The sequence below is a fragment of the Lissotriton vulgaris genome, chromosome 8 (assembly GCF_964263255.1).
Source record: "Lissotriton vulgaris chromosome 8, aLisVul1.2, whole genome shotgun sequence".
Taxonomy (NCBI): domain Eukaryota; kingdom Metazoa; phylum Chordata; class Amphibia; order Caudata; family Salamandridae; genus Lissotriton; species Lissotriton vulgaris.
In genome coordinates, this window is record NC_141696.1 from 788,878,419 (window position 1) to 788,899,517 (window position 21,099).

A 21,099-nucleotide genomic window follows, 5' to 3' on the forward strand; every position below is an offset into this window, starting at 1 on the left:
ACACACTTGTCAAATTGTTTAACAATTCAGACTGCGCTGGTCCTGTAACCAGCGTAGCCCAGACCGCTGTGCAATTAGCCCCATTCTGAAAAATGCCTGCACCTGCTGCCACACCTATTATCACTGTGGCTGCTCCCTGCACTGTAATTTGGCCACACTGACTAGGCCCTGCCCCACGGGGGACCCCCAACAAGGAGGGGTTTGCAATGCTTGATGACTCAATGGCAGTCACTGCCTGAACCTGCCCCACTCCCCTGTGCTTACCCTGCAACCTGCCCATCTTTGGGACCAGGTGAAATGCATCTTTGGGAGGCACTCCTGTCTTCTGGGGTCTCTCCACCTGCTGTTCTTGAGCCACCACCTGCGAAGCTGCGCCTTCAATGCAGCAATTGCACCATCCATAGCATCCACTCTTCGGATTAAGGCATCTAGGAGCACTCCGGTCCTGGGGAGCTTCACACCTTTACGCATTCCCAACATAATGGGTTCTCAAGAAACTATACCCCTGCTCAGAATACCACTTGCCAACTGGATATAACTACTACTCAGGCCCACCCTGAACACTCCAATATCCTGTCCTGAATTTCCTGCGAGCCCAGAAACCTAAAATACCACCACAGTGCCACAATAACCCCGCCCACCAAGCGTGGCCACAAACCCACCCTTTCAGCCAACAGAAACATACTGGCAATGACCCTCTAAGCGTACTGGCCAATTGCCATCAAAGAACTGCCGTAGACAAGGTAAAACACCTAAGATTTGTGAGATAACAACTCTTAATTCCTCATTACAAAATCAGCACACTAGACGCTGCAATAAATGCCCTTCACCTAAAACAACTTGCAATTAAAGACAAATTGCCTCTCCAACCAGCTCCCCCAACATGCTGGTCCCTGCGAGTGCCAGGCAGCTACACCCAGAACATAGAATATCCCACACAAAGGACAGCCCACAATGTGCCCACAAAGCACCAGCCCCAGTCCTGTAGTGCCAGAACACCTCAGTAATGCCGCACACAATGCCGCAACCACCACTGCAGCCCTCCTCGCCTGCAAAAACAGCGGTCCCCAGCCAATGCCGCCACTGAGTGCAAAAACGCCTGGGTCAGGTGAGCTAGGCTCAAACGCTTGTGGACCCTGGACTGGATCTGAAAAACAAAAGCCTGAAAAACAGGAGGGGAGACAAGGAGGTAAATAATGAGGTTGCCATAAGGGTCGCTTCCTTGCGAGGTGGCGTTCGGGAACTAAAAGACCCGGCCAACACCTTTCACCCCCTCTAAGGCTAAGTGGTTCAATTGGACGTGTGTCCAGAAGCTAAACCTATGAGTTCCAGGGATGCAGTACAAAAACCTTCTGACCCCTCCCCTACAGTGCACCTGGGCCAGCAAAACCACCATGCATGCGGCTTTCCTGAGGTGGCGTACACTTGACCATTATACCTATTAGAATCACTGCAACTAGTGCACAGCAGGGGTTGCCATGGGCCTTAGACATAATTCTTAGCCTTTTGCCAGAGCATGGTGGGTGAGAAGCAAGGACTTGGTCTTTAGTGCATGCTGGCACTCTCAGGTTAGCTTGGAGACTCAAGATTATTTCACAGATAACCACATATTATCTTTTAGCCACATAATATTGCCTATGCTTCAATGCGAATGAATCAGAAAAATGAGATTTCCAAAGCATTTTTTTCTACACAACCCTTTTATCACAAACACAAATCAAAAACACAGTACTGTCACAAGTGTTATGCAGAAGCAGCTAACAACAGTAGGCAAACATAATAATTGAACCCCTATGTACTGCAGTGGAATGTTGACAAAATAGTTATTTCATGTACATCATTTGCATGATACAATCAAGATTGTAACAAGTATACATTTATTTAAAGTTTTTTATAGCGCGAACAAGACCCCAAGGGGTATCACAGCGCTTCACAATAATGGAAGGGGAGAACAAGATAAAAGGGGAACATTGTCGAGGAAGTAAGAGAGGATAACATAATGAGCTAATAAAAATTTACAAGGATACGGAAAAACATTGCTTCCTATGGTAAGGTAGACAATACTGGGTGTTACAGTTGATAGGCCAGAAAAAAAATGTAGAAAGCAGACGACCAATGGTCATTTAAGGCAGGAACCTGTTCATTAGGATTGTTTTTACTTCATGAAAGCAGCCGTGTAGGGAATTCTGCGGATTTCCGGAGGGAGCGAGTTCCAGATCTACGGTGCCAAACCAGAGAAGGCTTGGAGCCTTGTTCTCTTTTTTTGGGAAAAATCTTGGGTTTTAGTAGTAGAGAATTTGCACTTCTTGATGGTCTGCCCCCACCTGACAGTTCAAGTTTTTGATCCAGGTAACCAGGGGTTTTGAGCTGGAGGGCTTTGTGCATCAGACATGCAATCTTTAGTTGTATTCTTGCTTCGTAGGGTAACTATTTTAGAGATCTGAGGGCTGGGAAGATGTGATCAGTTTTTTTTGTATCAGTGATCACTCTGGCAGCTGCATTCAACTAAGCCCTGAGCGGGGCCAAGGTATGTTTGGGGAGGCCACACAGCGTAGTCTAGTCTCGGCAGGGCAAGCACTTGAACCACCTGTTTGAAGTCCTCCTGAGAGAGGAATGGTTTTAGGTTTCTAAGTAGCCTCCTTTGGTTGTTTGCGCCCTTACACATCATAGTAAAGTTTCTCTTCATCTTCAAGTGTGAGTCTAGGGTGATTCCAAGAGATTTGGCTGAGTCGATAATAGGAAGGGAGCAGTTGAAGGTAGAGAGGTGCTTCATCCAAAGGTCAATCTTGGTGGTGTGCTTAGGAGGAGATATGAGAAGGAATTCTGTTTTGGCGGTGTTGAGCAGGAGATGGTTCTCAGTTAGCCAGTTTTGGGTAATCATCAAGGAGGAATTGAGTGAGATGAAATCTTCAGAAGAATTGATTTTCAGGTAAAGTTGTGCGTTGTCCGCATACATATGAAAAAGAATATTCATGGATTTAAAAGCGGTTCCAGGAAAATATTAAAGAGTATGGAAGAGAGTGCCGACGCTTGTGGGACCCCCATGGAGACTGTATGATGTCATATTGTAAAAAAGTAGCATTTTTGATACTTGAACTGTATCATGCTGCATTTGTATCCGCTAGCTGACAAAATGTCAGATGTAAGTCTAGATAAAATGCTGATGTTCAGAACTCGAGCCGGAGTCTATAGCATAAATCAGCAAGTCAGGTGAAGAAGGCCGGCACTGGGGTGAGCGAATGTGAGACCATGACAGGAAGATGTCATCTGACAAAGGCATGTGAGTTAAGAGCTATGCTTGACACAATTAAGGTAAGCAGCTCCCTAAATTCTTAATTGTTTAGTGAAATACACCTATTTCTGTGGTGAATTGAACCCTTCCCAGGTGTGGAGTATGGTGATATTGTCCGGATGCATTGACAGCTACACCCCTGACTACAATTTTGAGGCAACTGGTGATCCTTATGTGAATGGGGGGTAATACTTGACCTGAATTTCAGTGAGGAAGCAAAGTAAGTCTCACTTCTTCTGGGAGGGTGTGATGGGAAGTATATCCACCCAGTGACAAAAGTTTGAAACAAATGAGATCAAATATGGAATTTTAAACCAAAATCTTCACAAAAACATTTTTTTAAATCAAGGAGCACTTATGAAACATTTCAGTACTTTCTCTGCCTATCAAAGAAGTCCACTCTTTACCTCTTTAACACAAGCTCCTCCCATTTTTATTATCAAAATGTGCCCTGCCCCTTTGTTAGTAATCACCCTCACTAAGGACCTGCCAGCATTTTGTCTTTTGGCATGGGTACCACAGGGCAGATTTACAAGCCCCTTGCGCCTCTTTTACGCTACTGTTGCATCACTTTTATGACGCAGCAGTGGCGCAAAAGAGGCGCCATGCTGCGGGGTATTTACAACGTGACGCATCTGGGAGATGCATCACGTTGTAAAGCTTTGCGCCAGAAGTAGGCGTTCAGGCGCAGGGGGGGGCGTTCCGGCGCAGGAAGGCCTCCTAAAAGTGGCTGAGTGAAATCTACAAGATTTCACTCAGTCACTTTTAAGCCCATGCTGCGTCAAAACCCTGCACCTGCTTGAAGCAGGCGTAAGGATTGAGGGCAGCATTTAAAAGATAGGGCACCCCGGAGCCTTGCTGGAGCTGTGTCGCGCTTTCGGCGCAACTCCAGCAAAGCGCCACCTTTACGGCACAAATAGGTCATGCATCTGTCCGTTTTTGCCCCATGGTGCGCCGCATTGTAAATGCAGCGCATCCATGGTGGGAGAGCCGTGATGCAAAATAACTGGCGCATCCCTGCTGATATGCAGGGATGCGCCAGGTATTGTAAATTAGCCCCCATGTATGGTCTTTGGTGTCCTGTTATGCTTAAACTTATGAACAATCTGTCAGTATCACAATTTTCTCATTAATGCTGCATATTACCATGGAAGACCCATATGTCAATTACCTCCTGTATATCAGGGTCATGGTTAACTCCACCCCCATATGCCATGGTTACTTTCCTTAAGGCAAAGAATCAACTCAAATATACCTGTACCAGCATTTTGCCATAGGTGGGGGTACATTGAATAATGGCGGCCAGGCCTATATCGTAGCGAAACCAGGATGCAACAGTGTACATTGGTGGCCTTGATGAGAAAGTGAGTGAGCCGCTGTTATGGGAGCTGTTCCTTCAAGCAGGACCAGTGTTCAACACGCACATGCCCCAGGACAGGGTTACAGGCCAACATCAAGGTTATGGGTTTGTGGAATTCCTTAGTGAAGAAGATGCAGACTATGCTATCAAAATTATGAGCGTGATAAAGCTCTATGGCAAACCAATTTAGGTAAACAAGGCCTCAGCGCACAACAAGAATTTGGACGTTGGGGCCAACATCTTCATCTGCAACCTAGGCCCTGAGATCAGTGAGGAGCTGTTATACGACACATTTCGCGCCTTTGGTGTCATTCTGCAGACCGCCAAAAGCATGAGGGATCCAGACTCTGGCAACTCCAAGGGTAATGCCTTCATAAACATTGCAAGTTTTGATGCCTCTGAGGCTATCAATGGACAGTACCGCTGCAAATGGCCCATCACAGTGTCTTACGCCTTCAAAAAGGATTCCAAGGGAGAGCGGCATGGCTCAGCTGCAGAGCGATTGCTGACAGCACAGAATTCCCTCTCGCAGGCAGACCATTTGCAGATGCCCCTCCTCCCCCAGCTGTTTGCAGATGCCCCCCCTCCCCCCTATGCACCAACACCCATTGTTGCATCCTTGGGACAGGGCACCATAACTCCAGTGGGTATTCCATCCCTTGGAACCTTCCCAGCGCCTGTGCCGCCTCCTGGTGTAATGCCCCCTGGCCTGCCTCCAGCTCTTCCATGAACGCCTTTGCTGCAGTCTTCCACTGCTCCTGGTCCAGTGACCACTGTCACTCCTGTACAGACTCATCCTCAAGTTCCACACCATTTTCAGCCCGGAGGGATACCTCCGCCTGGAATACCACCAATGCGGATGCTGCATCATCGCACTCTGGGGATGCAGCAACATCACCCAGCACCTCCAGGTTCCACTGCACAGGTGCTACCGCGCCCTCCACATTGAATGCCACATCCTGGACCACCTCCGATGGGCATGCCTCCAAGAGGCCCACACTTTGGCACTCCTATGGGACACCCTGGTATGCTGCCACATATGCATGGCCCACCCCCGCTAATGCCATCACATGCCTTCAATGGACCACCAGGGCCACCACCATACGGTTACCGGGAAGGCCCAATCCTACCTTCACGTCCAGTACAACAACAGCTAGTCCCAATGAGGGGGCCCCTGACACAGTGACTAACTGCAGTATACTGATGGACAGACCTTACTATTGGCTCAGTGTATTTGTGCTGCCAAAAAGCACCCACACATTGACATTCCTAAGGAAAAGACCTGCTTGTTGTCTGGGTCCCACATATCGTACTGTCAGCTACTTTCTGATTCGTATGACTGGTGTTTTTTTATGTCATGTTTACTTTAGGACAGCCCACACCATTTTTAATGCGATTCTAAGCGTGAATGCAGCTCTCAGACACCACTATAACTGGGAAGTTTTTGATAGATTTTTTTTGTTGTCCTTTCATTCCTTCCTTCCTTCTAATATCAAATAAATAAGTAGGTCTTCTACTGAAAAACACATTTTTTTAAAGCATTTTGCGATAGGTGTCCCAGGTACCAAGAATTGCCTCTAGTATGCCAGGACCTGCATTTTGCCAAAGAGGGAGGTCCTAGCATTATGCTACTAATTACTTCAATCATACTAATACCACAAGGTTGCCATGTGTGCCTCCATAATTCAAGAGTTACCCTACATATGTTATGGCCTGCTGCACACTCACAATCCTAAACATATGCACACATATACTCTCCCTCATTCACTCATGCTCACTCACGCTCCCTCACTTTTTTTAACTCTCTCACACTCATCACAGGGACTTCCTCCCTCTCACTCATTCTAACTTACAAACAATCCTGTCCCTAATTCCTACTCCCTTACTCACTCTCACTCAATTATTCTCAATCCATTCAGTCTTAGTCACTGATTATCACTCACATACACACACCAACACGCTCACACGCACTGACTCTTACACACTCAAATTCTCTATCACTCACACTAACTCTGCTTCAGTCACACTGCTTACTCACACTCACTTGTATTTTTCTTCCTCATTCTCCATCATACTCTCACTCATTTACTATCAAAGTTTCACTTACTCTCACTGACTGCCACTCACTTTCACTAATTGACACACATCAATGGACAAAGGAACCATCATGGCATGATTCTTGAACATAACTGAGTAGAGCCCACCTCAAACAGTCTACCAGCCTCTGCTAGGGGTATCAGAAGCTTGAATAGGGTGTAAGATCCAACTCATACTGCTCCATGTGAGCTCTCATAGATTACGGAGTATTGCTGCTTACTGCCCTTACAGCTCAATTTTGGCAAATATGTTGGTTTAACCCCTTGTATGCGGGCAGATTCCCCTGCTGTGCTGGTGGGCGGGGGGCGCGCACAGCGCCCCGGTGCTCATGACGAGCTCAACTTGTCATGAGCCACGGTGCTCGTGTGCTCATGACGAGCTGAGCTCGTCATGACCACACCCTTTTGTGTAGAACGTTCGCACAGCAGGGGAATTTCCCCAGCGTGAGAGCGTTCTAACGGTCATGACGAGCTCAGCTCGTCATGAGCACACAAGCACCGTGGCTCATGATGAGCTCAGTTCGTCATGAGCGTTCAAGGGATTAACAGAGGCATGCACACCATGCTTGATGAATAATATATAGGGGGCCTGTGTTAGGGGACCATAGTTGAATACACCCCTCATACACCAGACATACATTTGCAGTGTGCTGTTTTCTTCACCAACACTTAGCAGATTGGTCAACACTCAGGGCCATATCTACAAAGAAGTGGAGGAGTGAGGCATTAGCTGTCATGGCTTAAGGCCTCACTCTGCCACTTCAGAAACGCAGGGCTGTACCACATTTACAAGAATATGGTGCAGTCTTACGTTTCCCCCTGTGCTGGCGCTAAGTTTAGCATCTTGGCCCCAACTGAGGTCCCCTTGCACTATAGTGCAAAGGTGTCTGCGTGCAGGAGAAGATTGTTTATGTGTAGGAATGTGTCCCTTCCTGCACACAATCAGTTTTTAAATGCCGTTTTGTCAATTCTATGTGTGCTGGTTAATTCAGCAAACAGCATAACCTCCATGTGTGCTGCTTAATGCAGCACACATGAAAGTTACAAAATATCTTTTTTATTTTTTAAGGTTGTTTATGTTGAGGAAGGGACACCTTCCTACACATAAACAATCCAAGGCGTTTTGCTTTTTCCATGTGTAAGGCAGCACAAATAGAAAGAGCAAAAACCAGGAGAAATAAAGCATTTCTCCTCCTTCGTTTCACCAAGTAAAGACCAGGTTTTCTCTGGTTTTAATTTTGGTGCTGCCTCATATTTATGCCACCCTTGTAAATAGTAGGCAGAGTCAAAATCAATGGGTGTTGTGGTGGAACGCCCACTGCAACACCCACTGCCCACCCCGTTCATGCTAAGCATAGCATGAATCGTGGCTTAACGCTGCCTTGTAAATAAGGCTAAGCCCCTAATGCCAAAGGAATTTCAGAAAAAGTGACGTTCCCGTGGCTTTAGGGGATTGTACATATGCCCCTCAGGCCCCCTCCCCAGTATTCCTGTCATCAAGAACCTGTAGAGGCACAGAAGGTTGACCTGCACACAGATATGTTCCTAAAAACAGAAAAGCTATTTTTTAGTGAACACTTATGGGCAAAATAATGGTAGTGCAGAGGGAAAAGTCATCATGTAGTGGCTCACAAGAGGCAGGGCAATGTTAAGCAACAGTTACTCTCAAATCTCGTGTCCCTTTTCACTGTTTTCTGTTCGTGATGTTTGTCAGTTCAAAATATCATGCAATGCAGGGCTTAGAATCCACACGAACGAGATCTTTTCCTCAGACTTAGCATTCCGTAGCACACCTCGACGACAAATGACACGCCAAGGTCGTTAATAAAGTATTGGAAGCAGCACTTGCAGTCTGCAAATGTGAGAACAAGACATTTGTTATTAATCCAATAATCTAAAGTGTGCATTTTTTTTGGGCCAGGAAAACAGCCCAATAAATCTTTCGTCGGATTCTTCAATGACTTCAGTTCAATGGGCGCGTCCTGAGGAAGAAGAAATGAAGCAAAATGCGCGGCTCTCTCTGTAGCAGCTCGGCGCTCTCAAGGGCACCGTTACCGCGGGAAGGGCTGGAGGCTATTATCAGTGATGGACGTTTGGGGAAATTTAAACTTTCAAGATCCACTTGACACAGATTCTGTATTTATCATCGCTTAACCTTTTTATGGTTCATTTGAATTAGAATAAGCACCGCGCATATAGCTTAAATATGGTGCCAAAAGGCTAATAGACCTCACACACCCTCTCAAGCACTCAGAAGCTGACATTTGTCACCGTGAAGAACACTCGGTGAAATGGAAAGCGGGAACCATGCGTCATTTTGTAGACGTCGGAATATTTTCTTGATACGATTTTGAGATACATTAATAAAGGAATGAGTAGATAATGTGTCTGGTTTTCCAGGCCAACATGACATATTTTAGATCAATTTAGGATTGGAAATTCACCGAATAGACTTAATCTAAAACTAGGAGGAAAAGGACATTTATTAATCTAATGATGTTTGTTTTCAGGCAGTTCATCAACTGACCATTATCGTTATTTTAGCATGGGAAAGAATACATTAAATTCCCCAGCGTTATAATTAGGAAATAGCATTCGAACCAGATTGCTTTGAACTCTGTTTGCCTTCTTTCTCCCCAGCATGACGCCTTCTGTGATGGTCTACTGCTCATCAGGCGGATTTTGAAGAAAGAACGTTAGACAGTCATTAGGAGAAGCAAATTCTGTATCTGCATGAGCAATATGTTTTTGTCGAAATAATGAAACTGGGCTCGATAGCCGTGAAATGAATAATAGTTATTATTAAGCTCCTTAGACCAGCACCGAACCGTACACCAACTGACACAAAAGGAATCTAAACAATCTCTTTCTCTTACTACATTCTAGAATAGAATTCCCTCCTGCACATGGATGTAAGATTTTACACGCCTTCCCTTTCTAAATATACAGAGAAATAAAGCTACACATTTATACAGAAGAAATTGAATAGAAAATGAGAGTAAACAATATAAAGGCGAAAGACACAGAATAAGAAATTAAGCAATATTAAAATAATTGGGAGTTGAGAATGAAAAATAGGGCCTGATTTAGGGTTTAGTATGCGGGTACTCCTTCACAAACATGAAGGATACCCCTTCCTTCCTATTACAAGTGCCATAGGATATAACGCACTTGTAATGAGACAGAAAGGGATAACATTTTTTACTGAATAACCCATTCACCAAACTTTAAATCTGGCCTTTAATCTTTTGAGTAACCAGGCGTCATGGACACTCTCTTCCTGTATCTTTCAGAAACGCCGGTTGAAGCTTCCCTGAAGTCAATGTTTGCTTGATGACCCAAACCTAGCAAACCATCCCTAGAATTGTCTTTTGATGGTTTTATTGAAACATTTTGTAGTGGTGGGATTGAGGAGGCGGGGCCGTAGTGCTATAAAGCGCATGTTTAACTCTAGATGTGCAGGATAAAGATTGGGCACTTGGGCCAACATTAGACTGCCAGCTCCACGATTGAACCCTGTGCTGGAAGAGGTTGAGCCATGGTGCTATAAAGCACAGAAGAAACTCCCTCTGCGTTGGACACAGATTGGACACTTGGAACAACATTGGATTACCAGGCCCGCACTGTACCCTGTGCTGGAGAAAGCAGGCCTGGCGCTATAAAGTGTGTGTTTGACCCCTGCTTTGCGGGGCACAGATTGGAGACTTACGGCCAACACTGTGATCACTGACACAATATTGTGGTAAACAATATCGATGACAAAAATATTGTATAAAAATATTGTCTACCATAATATTGTGCTCCTATACTTATATTAGCAAGTTCCAAAATATCATAGATTATTAACAACACTAATATCATCAAGCAATAGACATAAATATTTTTTTTTTGCACTATAAATATAATTTAAAGTAGTAAATGTAAAATATTTTTATATATAGATCTGATATATTGTAAATTAAATATATTCCACTAATATTTAACACTATATAAAAAATGTATACTTAAATAAACGCACAAGCATAGATATGTGAGTTTGTGTGTGTATATATGTATATTACCTACTGGCGGTCGCCAGTAGGTAGTTATATTTAGGACCAAGTTACCAAAGGAAAATGGCCACATTCTATTCCCAATAACTTTGGCGCCAATTGACGAATCTTCGCAACATTTTTAAAAACGAATTCTTTGTTGAGATCAGCTCCTATGTTGAAAGTTTAGGGGTGATTGGTCAAGGGGGGGGACGAGAAAAAAGTGGGGTCTCAAAACGTGTTTTCTCCCTGTTAATTTCCATAGCAAACTTTAGACAAGGCTACAGGTTGAACCGGGGAACGGAATTACCCAACATTTGGCAGGGAGGAGGGTCTTGGTCTAGAAAGCACACCTTTGCTTATTTGGTATAAATTCGTTCAGTAGTTTTTGAGAAATATCAAAATTTACAGATATCGATATTTGGGAATTCTGCCATCTGATTGGCTGAGGCGTTATGAGCACGAGCTTGTTGCTGATTGGCTGCGAGCGGTGTGAGCGGTTGCAACTAGGAAGAGCTGGCTGCCATTTTGTGATTCAGTTGAAGTGAGTAAGGTGAAAAAAGGGGGAAAAAGTGAGAAATAGGAGGGTAGGAGCACTGTAACCTCTGTGGGGTGTTTAGGGTGTGCTATAGAGGGGGTGCGAAGTGAAGTATTTACCCCTACCGGTGTGAAAGTGGTGGGCTACGGATATTAATTGAGGTATTGTGTAGAGTCTGATGCGGGTAAGGTGAGCTGGTGCGGCACTCCGGGATTAAAGCGTGAGCCCAAATTGTGTGTCTTATGTTGTGAAGTCATGTGCCGTGGCCACTGCACTACAGTTGTGGAAGTAGTGCCCGGATGCGCTTAGAACTATTAGGATGAACTACTGACCCGTAGTGGTACAAAAGTCCTGGGGTTCGGAATATATGTGAGGTATTGTCTAGAGTCTCATGTTGCTAAGCTGAGCTGCTGCGGAGTCGGGGATTAAAGCGTGAGCCCAAACTGTGTGTCTTATGCTGTGAAGTCATGTGCTCTGGGCGCTGTGCTACATCTGTGCATGTAATGTCAGAATGTAGTTATAACTTCTTGGATGAACTTTTCTTTAGAACATAGTAGCTTGTGTACGGTGCTTAGGTGGTGTTGTATAGGGAGTGCGAAGATAAATCAATATGATATCTGTAAAGCACAAACTTCTCCCCCCTATGTGTGAGTAGAGCTGGGGATCAAAGCTAGAGGTCAGTGCTGCAAAGTGACATGGTCTGGCCGCTGCGCCACAGCTGTGTGGAGAATACATTTTGGCGAGGGTGCAGGAGTTGCCGTCATATGGCCCTAAAATAGCGGGCCTAAGTTGTAAGTTATAGGGTTGCTCTAAAAAGAGCCCTTGTGTTCCTTAGTTGGAGCTATATATAAGTGCGGATGCACAGCTTCAAGTTATTCAGGAAAACTCGGTTTCCCTGATCTGTGAAGTGTACTCCATCACTTCTGTATATATCCGCCATATCAAAACGCATGTTGTTGTTGTATATGGACCCCATTTTGTGGTCCCTGAGGTATGCAGAGACAGCTTTGTTGACTTTTTTCCTAGATTTTTCAATCTGAGGACAAAGATGTTTGGACCATTTCCACTTCTTTCTTTAGCATATATTGGAATATACAAAGACAGTTTGAGGCAAAAGTAAAATCAATTGTCCAAAGGTGTCCTTCATAAGCATTTCCAAATCTACCCCAGTCAATGCGGCTAGGTCGTTTCCACCCAAGTGCACAATCATGAGGTCAGGGTGTTGGAGATGCAAACAGGTTTTAAACAATGGCAACAATTGGTGCCACTTCAATCCTCTCTGTCCAAACCATATAATGTCCACATTTTGTAAACCTAGGTCTAAGTCAATACGTCTCTGTTCTGCATACCTCTTGCACCAGAAAACATAGCTATGTCCTACGATCCACACTAGCATTTTGAAGGTATGGCTGGAAGGTATGGAAAGATGTCTGTAGCTCATGCAGTTCCTTAGTAGAATAAGAGATATGTTTAAAGATGGGGAACTAGTTTCTTTTAGCATACAAAACGGTACCTGATTTGGAGATGAAAAGCATTGTTTTTTAAAAGTAGGGTGCACATTTGTTTTGTGAAAAAGTATGTTTGTGATTGGTTAAGAAAAAGCAGTTTGCACGTGGAGTACATATTATAGGATAACATTTGCTCAACTCAACCACACCTGCTACTTGCATTTGGAAGGCACTGTTCGCACTTAAAACAATTCTGAACTTTTAACCTGCACGTGCCATTAAATGTTCGATAAAATGTTGCAAACATTTTTTTGGGGTTTAAAAACATAGATGAACTTTTAACCTCCACGTGTTGTAGAATGTTCTAGAAAGTCTGTTGATGGAATACGTTCCATTTCTGACTTCGATGTGTACTTGAAAATTAAAAAAAATATTTATATGGAAAAGTAGAAAGACAGTAATAGAGAGAATTTTTAAAAGCTAAAAGAATCAAGGAACTATTGTAATTTGTTCTTGATTACCTACTGGCGGCCGCCAGTAGGTAGTTATCACTGTTAACGGTCTGAAAGTGCGGTGTTGCTCAGAGTGGCATGGTGGTGATATGATATGGTGCTACACTCGGGTATGAAACCGAGAGTTTAAAGCGTGAGGTAATTGCTGTAAAGTGATGTGGTCTGGAGTGTGTAGCATAAGTGTGCAAGTAGTGTTAGTAGGCGTTTATACTAAGCATGGGCGGAATTTGCGGTACGCGAATTCGCACGAATTCGTAATCGCGATTTGCAAAAATCCACCAAATTCCGTGAGCTTGCGTTTTTTTTTTTGCAGGTTCGCAAGTTTTTTTATCAGTTCGGGAATGAGAACTTGCGCATGCGGTCGCAATGGTCGTGAACATGTTGTTTCCACTTAACCAGCCTGCTCGCGATGCCTTTTTCGTGTTTCGGGTCGCAATGACGTGTTCGCGTTCGGAATTTCCTGTTTCGGGTCGCAATGGCGTGTTCGTGCTCGCGATCGCGGATTCGCTCGGCCAGCTACTAAAATCTTGCAGCGCACACGAACAGGGAGGAAAATTAATCAGCGAACGCAGAATCATGTTAAGTCAATGCCGCTCGTGAGATTGTATTTTTGAAGCGCGAATAAGAAAAAAAATTCGCAAATTCCGCGAGCGGAACTAATTTTCCGCCCATACCTAGTTAATACCATACAGGGAGTGGGAAGCGAACTACTGACCGCTACTGTGTGTTGATAGTATACCGGAAGCGGGAAGCGAAATAGTTACGCCTACCAGTGTGAGGACTTGGGCATGAAACCGAGCTGATTGCTGTAAAGTGATGGGCTCTAGGAGCTGTAGAATACTAGCTACTGTAGTATAAGTGTGTAAGTAGTGTTAGTATGCGTTAATAGTATATAGGGAGTGGAAAGGGAACTACTCATCGCTACTGGTGTGAAGACTCGGGATTAAACCGTGAGCCTAAATTGTGAGCTCATTGGTGAAAAGTGATGTGCTCTTGGCGCTGTAGCATACTTGTGGAAGAAGTGTTAGTTTATGTTTATACAATATAGGGATTGGGAAGCGAAAGTCTTACCCCTCCCGATCTCAAGACTCGTGGATGAAACCATGAGCTCATTGCTGTAAAGTCATGTGCTCTGTGTAGTATTCTATCATAAGTCATAGTAGAATGTTAGTATGCAATTCTACTAGAATCTAAGGGGCATATTATCAAGGAACAGGGTTAAAATTATCGCTGCTTTAGCGTCAGGAAACTGCCGCTAAAACAACGATAATGGGCTTTGTTATATGTCGTAGAGAATTCCAATAGAAGCCCATGTGAACACCATAACAAGGGCTTCTATTGGAATTCTCTCCGGCCTATTATCAAACCCATTATTGCCGTTTTAGCGGCAATTTCCTGCCGCTTAAGCGGCGATAATTTTAACGCCATTCCTTGATATTATGGCCCTCAGTATGTAATATTAGAATGTAGGGCTGTCATGAGGGGAACCTTGCAGAGTTTGTACATGGTGCTGGATTAGACGGTTGCTTTGCTGGCTGCTCCTGTTGGGGGTTGTTTCCGGTGTCTTGTTTTCTTGTAATAAATCTACTTATTGGATCCACTGCTGTCTGCCTCTTCACTACATAAATTTGGCGACGAGCGGGAGAAGGCAAATAGAAGGCGCCACTCACCAATATTTCAAAATTGCTTGCGTTGTGCTGAAGACCCGTTTTGTTCGTGTAGCTGTTTCTACTCATGCCAGGGTCGTCGGCTCATTGAACTGTCATCCGACTTCTGGTAGGATTTATATTTTTAGATTTGGTGCTTCCTCTGCTTCTTCACTACATTCTGGGCGCTGTACTACACGTGTGTAAGTAGTGTTAGTATGCGTTTATACTAATAAATGTATCATGGTAGTAGGGAGGGCAACCTCTCAGGCGCAGCTCATACAATGTCCCGGGGTGTGCATTTGCTGGACATTTGTGCTTGCTATAAGAGGGTGGGGCATGGCTTCCACCCTGTGATAGCAAATACTTGTTTGACTACTTGAAGCGAGAGAAGGAAAACCTTGTATCGCTGTAATAGAGGGGATGCGGATAGTAAAAATGGAGAGAAAAGAACAACAACAACAAAAAGTGGGGTCTCACCAGTTCTTTTAAATTAGGCCCCTGGTGGGTGGGTAATGTTACGTGGCCAATCCAATTATTATATTGTGGGGTCTCTGTAGGACTGGGTATCTTATTGTCACATGTAAATTAGGCGCAGAACGGCACAGCCTAGGGGAGCGCCACCTTCCCCGGGTATTGTTGACTAATTGTTTTGGGGGGTTCGAGGCCAACTGAAGTCCGGGGATCATCGCATTCCGGATCTTTATTTAAATAGGCAGGGTGGGCCCCGGCAGTCCCTGAAGCTTATGTGGCGCTAGACAGTGCCTTGTTTGTTCTGTAATCACACAGGCAGAACTTATGGTGTTATAAAATGATACACTCATAGAACTCTTGCAGTTGTACAATTACCCAGGCTTCATTTGTCTAATAGTCAGTTAGATTATGTTTGGTAGGTGCACTCTATTAAATAATGTTGTCCTTCAAATCTCCTAGAAACAGATGATTTTCACAATAAATAATAGACAAGTGTTATCAGAAAAAGAAGACCTATACACTCAGTTATTTATTTGAAAAAAAGTAACCTTTAATAAAACAGAAATAAATAAACATTTAACTTTAATAGAACAGTAGAATAAAAAAACGTGGGTTGGACTCCAGTGGAAGCATCGTAGGAAACCGCAAGAGAAAAATGAAACATAAGTATGTGTGCTATGAGGAAGAGGTAAAGAAAGGTAGTCCGAATGAAAGGACCATAGTGAGAATGGAAGGGAGGGGGAGTGGGTGGAAGGGAGAAGGGGAGGGAGAGTCAAAAGAAGAGAGGGAGGAGGAGACAGAGCGTCGACCTACTGCACCCAGCACTTAATGTTTGCCCTCCATCACCCGTTTGTCTAGGACGCTGGGATCTGCGAGAAAGAGTGTGGTTCAGCATGTCCTGCAAATTAAATACATGAGGCCAGAGATTATGGGCCATATTATGAAGGAAGGGTGAAAACATTATAGTCGCTTTAGTGTCAGGAAACTGCAGCTAAAGCGGCGATAAGGGGTTGATAATATGTCCTTGAGAATTCCCTTAGAAGCCCAGGTTCTGGTGTGAACCTGTACTTCTATGGGAATTCACAAGGGCATATTATCAACCCCTTATCGTCGCTTTAGCTGCAGTTTCCTGTCCCTAAAGTGGTGATAATGTTATTGCCGTTCTTTAATAATATAGTCCTATATTATTAGCTATGGGAAAATCGCTTGCATGCCCCTGTGCACCCAGGGTGCTGCACCCCAACCCCTTCCACCACTGTGCTCAATTGTAGATCTTGCACACTGAGGATTCACTGCTCACCTGCCACCACTGGTGTGTCCCACGACGTGTTGGTGCAAGCTCCTAGTCCGGGGTATGTTTGTACTGTAGACCAGGTCTCCAGTCGTGGACGGTGTCTTGATACCACGACGGAAGGTGTCAGAATGCCAGGGCATCATTGCAGGTCCAGCTCCTGCTCCGCCCTTCAATGGAATGTCTGAAAAGAGAGAAATAATTTAATGGTGGAAACATCTGGAGGTAAATGAAGGTTTATTTCAAGCTTGATAGAAAATGGGAGTTGAGTGTATCCTTCGTTTTTGAAGTACGAGCTACCAACTGTAAGTGGTAATCGTGGTTCAAAGAGGAGTTGGAGTGCACGAGAATACACAAGGTTAAATAAGAATATGTTATTCCAATGTTCACATACAAAAGAACAGAGCGCATGCTAGAAGCATAATGTGCGCCTGTAATGCAGTGGCAGGAGCCTGTGTGCATGTACACTTAGTAAGGAGCTCACTACAGTGTCCTAAAAGCCAATGCCACGTGTCTGTAGGGCAGTACTGCCGGCTGGCTCAGGCCTACAGTATGGTCCAGCAGGTCCTTAAAATTAGACCGATGTGACTGAATGAGGTCAGAGATCACATCATTACGCACGGCAACATCGCCTTTTTGCACGTGCGCATTCAGGGCGGTGCACCCCACCCCTCCTGCAGAACGGCCCTCAACAGGTGTCTGTAGGGCAGAGCTGCCCGTAGGCTCAGGCCTACCTTATGGTACAGCAGGTCTTTAAAACGAGATAGAGATGTGATTGAATGAGGTCAAAGATCACATCATAACACTTGGCAATATCGCTTATTCGCACGTTCGTAGTCTGGCTGATGCATCCCACCCCTCCCACAGAACTGCGCTGAAAAGGAATTATATAGGGCAGCGCTGCTCGCTGGCTCAGGCCTATAGTACGGTCCAGCAGGTCTTTAAAATGAGACAGAGATGTGACTGAATGAGGTCAAAGATCACATCATAACACATGGCAATATTGTTAGCGGGCACATCCATTGGCCAGAATTCACGGAACGCCAGGAAGTGAGCTACAAACAAGAAAACAAGCGACAAGTTTCAGCACATAGCGCACGAGGGCCCTGAGTCCATCTATGAAACAGACCAGAATCTTCCCAACACTGCGGGAGTCACTTGCAGGTATCCGCACTACCGCCACTCAGTCTATAATCTGCAGTTCCGCCAGATATCACTAAATTTTATCCAGATTCACCGCTGATGATATGATTAATGGTCGTCACTTGATTAGAACTCACTCAGAGTGAGGTTGGTCCTGATGAGAACTCTTAACTCAATGGGGTTTGAAACGCGTAGACCATTGGAGTAACAAAACAGTGTGCTTTGAGCTACTTTCTCTCTTCACTGGCCGCGCAGCACCAGCATCCAGCTGCTGCATGCGTGCGCGCCGGTAACAAAATCGCGACCACGCCGGGCAGCGGCTGTTCCCTTGATCAAGCTGCTGGGTTCAGTTAACAGTCTTCGCAATTGATGCAAGAATTGCGGTTTTCTTGGGGATCACCACGAGTTATACTGTGGACACTGCCACTTACGGGCCGTGTATAGGTACGATTCCACGCTTACCCCCAAGAGGAGCCTGCTGGCCCTTATGAAAAATATCCTCACCTTTAAACCCTTTTTTGGTGCCCCACCTCGCACCACGTCCTGATGAAGACCCCACTGTAAGGTGCAACCGACCTACACACAACAGGGGTCGAAACGTCGACTGTTTTACATGTGAGCTACCCATTTTTCAACAATGTATTAATATTGTGTTACAAATTATATGGGATAGGATTGAACCAATGTTCATCAATGTATGGGTTGACTGATTATAGCACCCGTGTGATTTAAACCAATTGAATATTGTTCTATCACATGTTATTTTCTTAATTGTCCACCCACTACCTTCACCTTCACTAAACCTTCTTTTACCACCCCCCTTTTTTCCTACTCTATGAGCACAAATGTGAATATTGTTTATGCATTGTACATAAGATTTGAGGATGTGAATAAACAACATCCATCTCAAAATCAGGGTACGAGTAATATGTATCTAAAGTTCATGAATTTTTTGTGCACGTAAATTTTACATAGTCTGGGAACCCTATCTATGTACCTATAGTACGGTCCAGCAGGTCTTTAAAATGAGACAGAGATGTGACTGAATGAGGTCAAAGATCACATCATAACACATGGCAATATTGTTTGTTCGCACCTGTGCAGCCGGGCTGAAGCACTCCACCCCTCTTGCTGCATTCTGCTCAATCGGAGGCCCTGTGCACCCAGGCCGCTCTGCTTACCTGCTTTCATTGTTGTGTGAGCAAACACTACAGGCAGCAGTGCTCACAATTCAGATGGAGTGTTGATTGCAGGAGAGTGTACACCTCATGTATCCCGTTCGTAGACGACGGGCAGTAGGGCTCACAATTTAGAGCCCGTGTTGATTGCCAGGATGGTGTACACCTCATGGATCCATTTCTCTTTTTATTGCGCATTGTGATATGCGAGGTGGATGCAGCATATCATTTGATGTAGTGTAGAATTATAGGGACGTGTGCCTTCGTGGTTATCCTATTTATACGTATGCAAAGTTGGGTGGTCTTGCGTACGCCAGGCCAGCTTAGGGGTGTGAATAATTATTTTGGGTACTTGGGCGTTATTCAGTTCCTGTCTGGCCAGGAATTGTACGTATGTGTGTTTCTTTTGTAGTTTTGACCTTGCGGAGTGTGCAATTTAGATTAGTGTAGCATGTGTCGGGAGGGCGGAAACTGTAGTTAATGAGATGGCATGTGATCTAGGATGTGCAGTCTGGCCATCGCTAATGATGCTCTTTAGAGCCATCAAAACCCAGGCTGAAAGGCAGCACAATTATGTGCATACACACACACCAGGGGCTTCGTGTAACACATATTTGTTTTTCGATGGAACGTTTGAGATGTATGGCAATCACATGTGGAAGGCTAATGTACAGAGCATGAATATTGATCAAGATGATCATTGCATCTTGTGTGTAGTATAAGATATGTGTATACAGCAAAACACTTTTCAAAAAAGCTTTCTAAGCAGAAGAGGTGTCTCTCATCAAATGCTGTAGAGAGAATGAGTAAAATGGGTGGGGTCGTATAACTGTTACAATGGGAAATGTTATGAACCAATCAAATGCTTTTTTTTAAGGTCACATGGCAATGGCAAACTGAGCGGGCCAGGAGGCCGCCTGACGCAATTTTGACAAAATATATTTATCATGATATAAGTTTATTACAGTCAGAAATATAAAAATGTTTAAAATAATAAAAATTTTCATGTGCTCCCATATACTATTTAAAGTTATTTAGATATACTTTTGAGACAAAAGAAAATAAGGGAATGGTGTACCCGGCGCGATACTATACGTCTGTGACGTAACACAGGGCCTGGCAGCGTGTACTCATCGAATATGTAACCTGCAGCAGGCGCGACCCCATATACATGATGTACCGCGTGGCTTGGTAATGTGTACCTGTCGGATACCAAAGTAGTACCTGGGGTGACTTCATGCATATATGATGTTACGTGGGACACAGTGCCACAAACTTGTCGGATACGAAATGCGCATCATTTCCGAGTTTAGAAATATGGCAGATAGGATTTGTATGGTGATGGAGCTTGGTACGCTACCGGTATGGGAGTGCAGCTTTCTCCCCCCCCAAAAAAATATATGCACATATTTTTGGGGGAAGATATAAAACATTACATGATTTTTAAAGTTAAAAAAAAGAAGTATAATAGAGTTCCAAAATATTGAAAAATATAATAGAAAAACATATAGGTTTTATAAACATTAAAATATGAAATTAACTTTCAAAAAACCTGCGAAATTCACTGAAAAATTCCATAGGTTTTACAGACTTTATAGTTAGGAATTAGCATTTAAAAAACCTTAGAAATTAACTAAAAAAAATAGGTTTCAGGGAAGTTATAGTTAGTTGAATATTTGACTCATAAAAAACCAGAGAAATTCACCTGTTATAGTTAGTTGAGCTAAGTATAACTCGCGCGCCAGCAATGCACTGCTTATGATGTCACATTTTACATCACTCATGACATGGTCAGTGACATCACTGATGACATCACCGATGACATCTCAAATAACATCACTCATGACATCATCAACGTGACTATCTGATGCACATACTGATGCTCTAATATGAACTTTGATACACCCATTCTAAAATGCTGACTACTATTTTTGAAACCATACACAGAAGAATGCCATATACTACATAGCACTGACTATTTCCTAGGTCTACACACACATCCAGTCACTTATACATGTAGTTACTCAGCAATACAGGACTATAATATGCACTCATACATTAATACATGCAGTCACATGCTGCCACTTATC

At 44.1% G+C, this 21,099-nt stretch overlaps 1 pseudogene; it reads left to right on the plus strand.

Moving 5' to 3' along the window:
- Window positions 1–4,587: 4,587 nt before the first annotated feature.
- LOC147697989 (splicing factor 3B subunit 4 pseudogene) lies at window positions 4,588–5,838 on the plus strand (annotated as a pseudogene).
- Window positions 5,839–21,099: the final 15,261 nt, after the last annotated feature.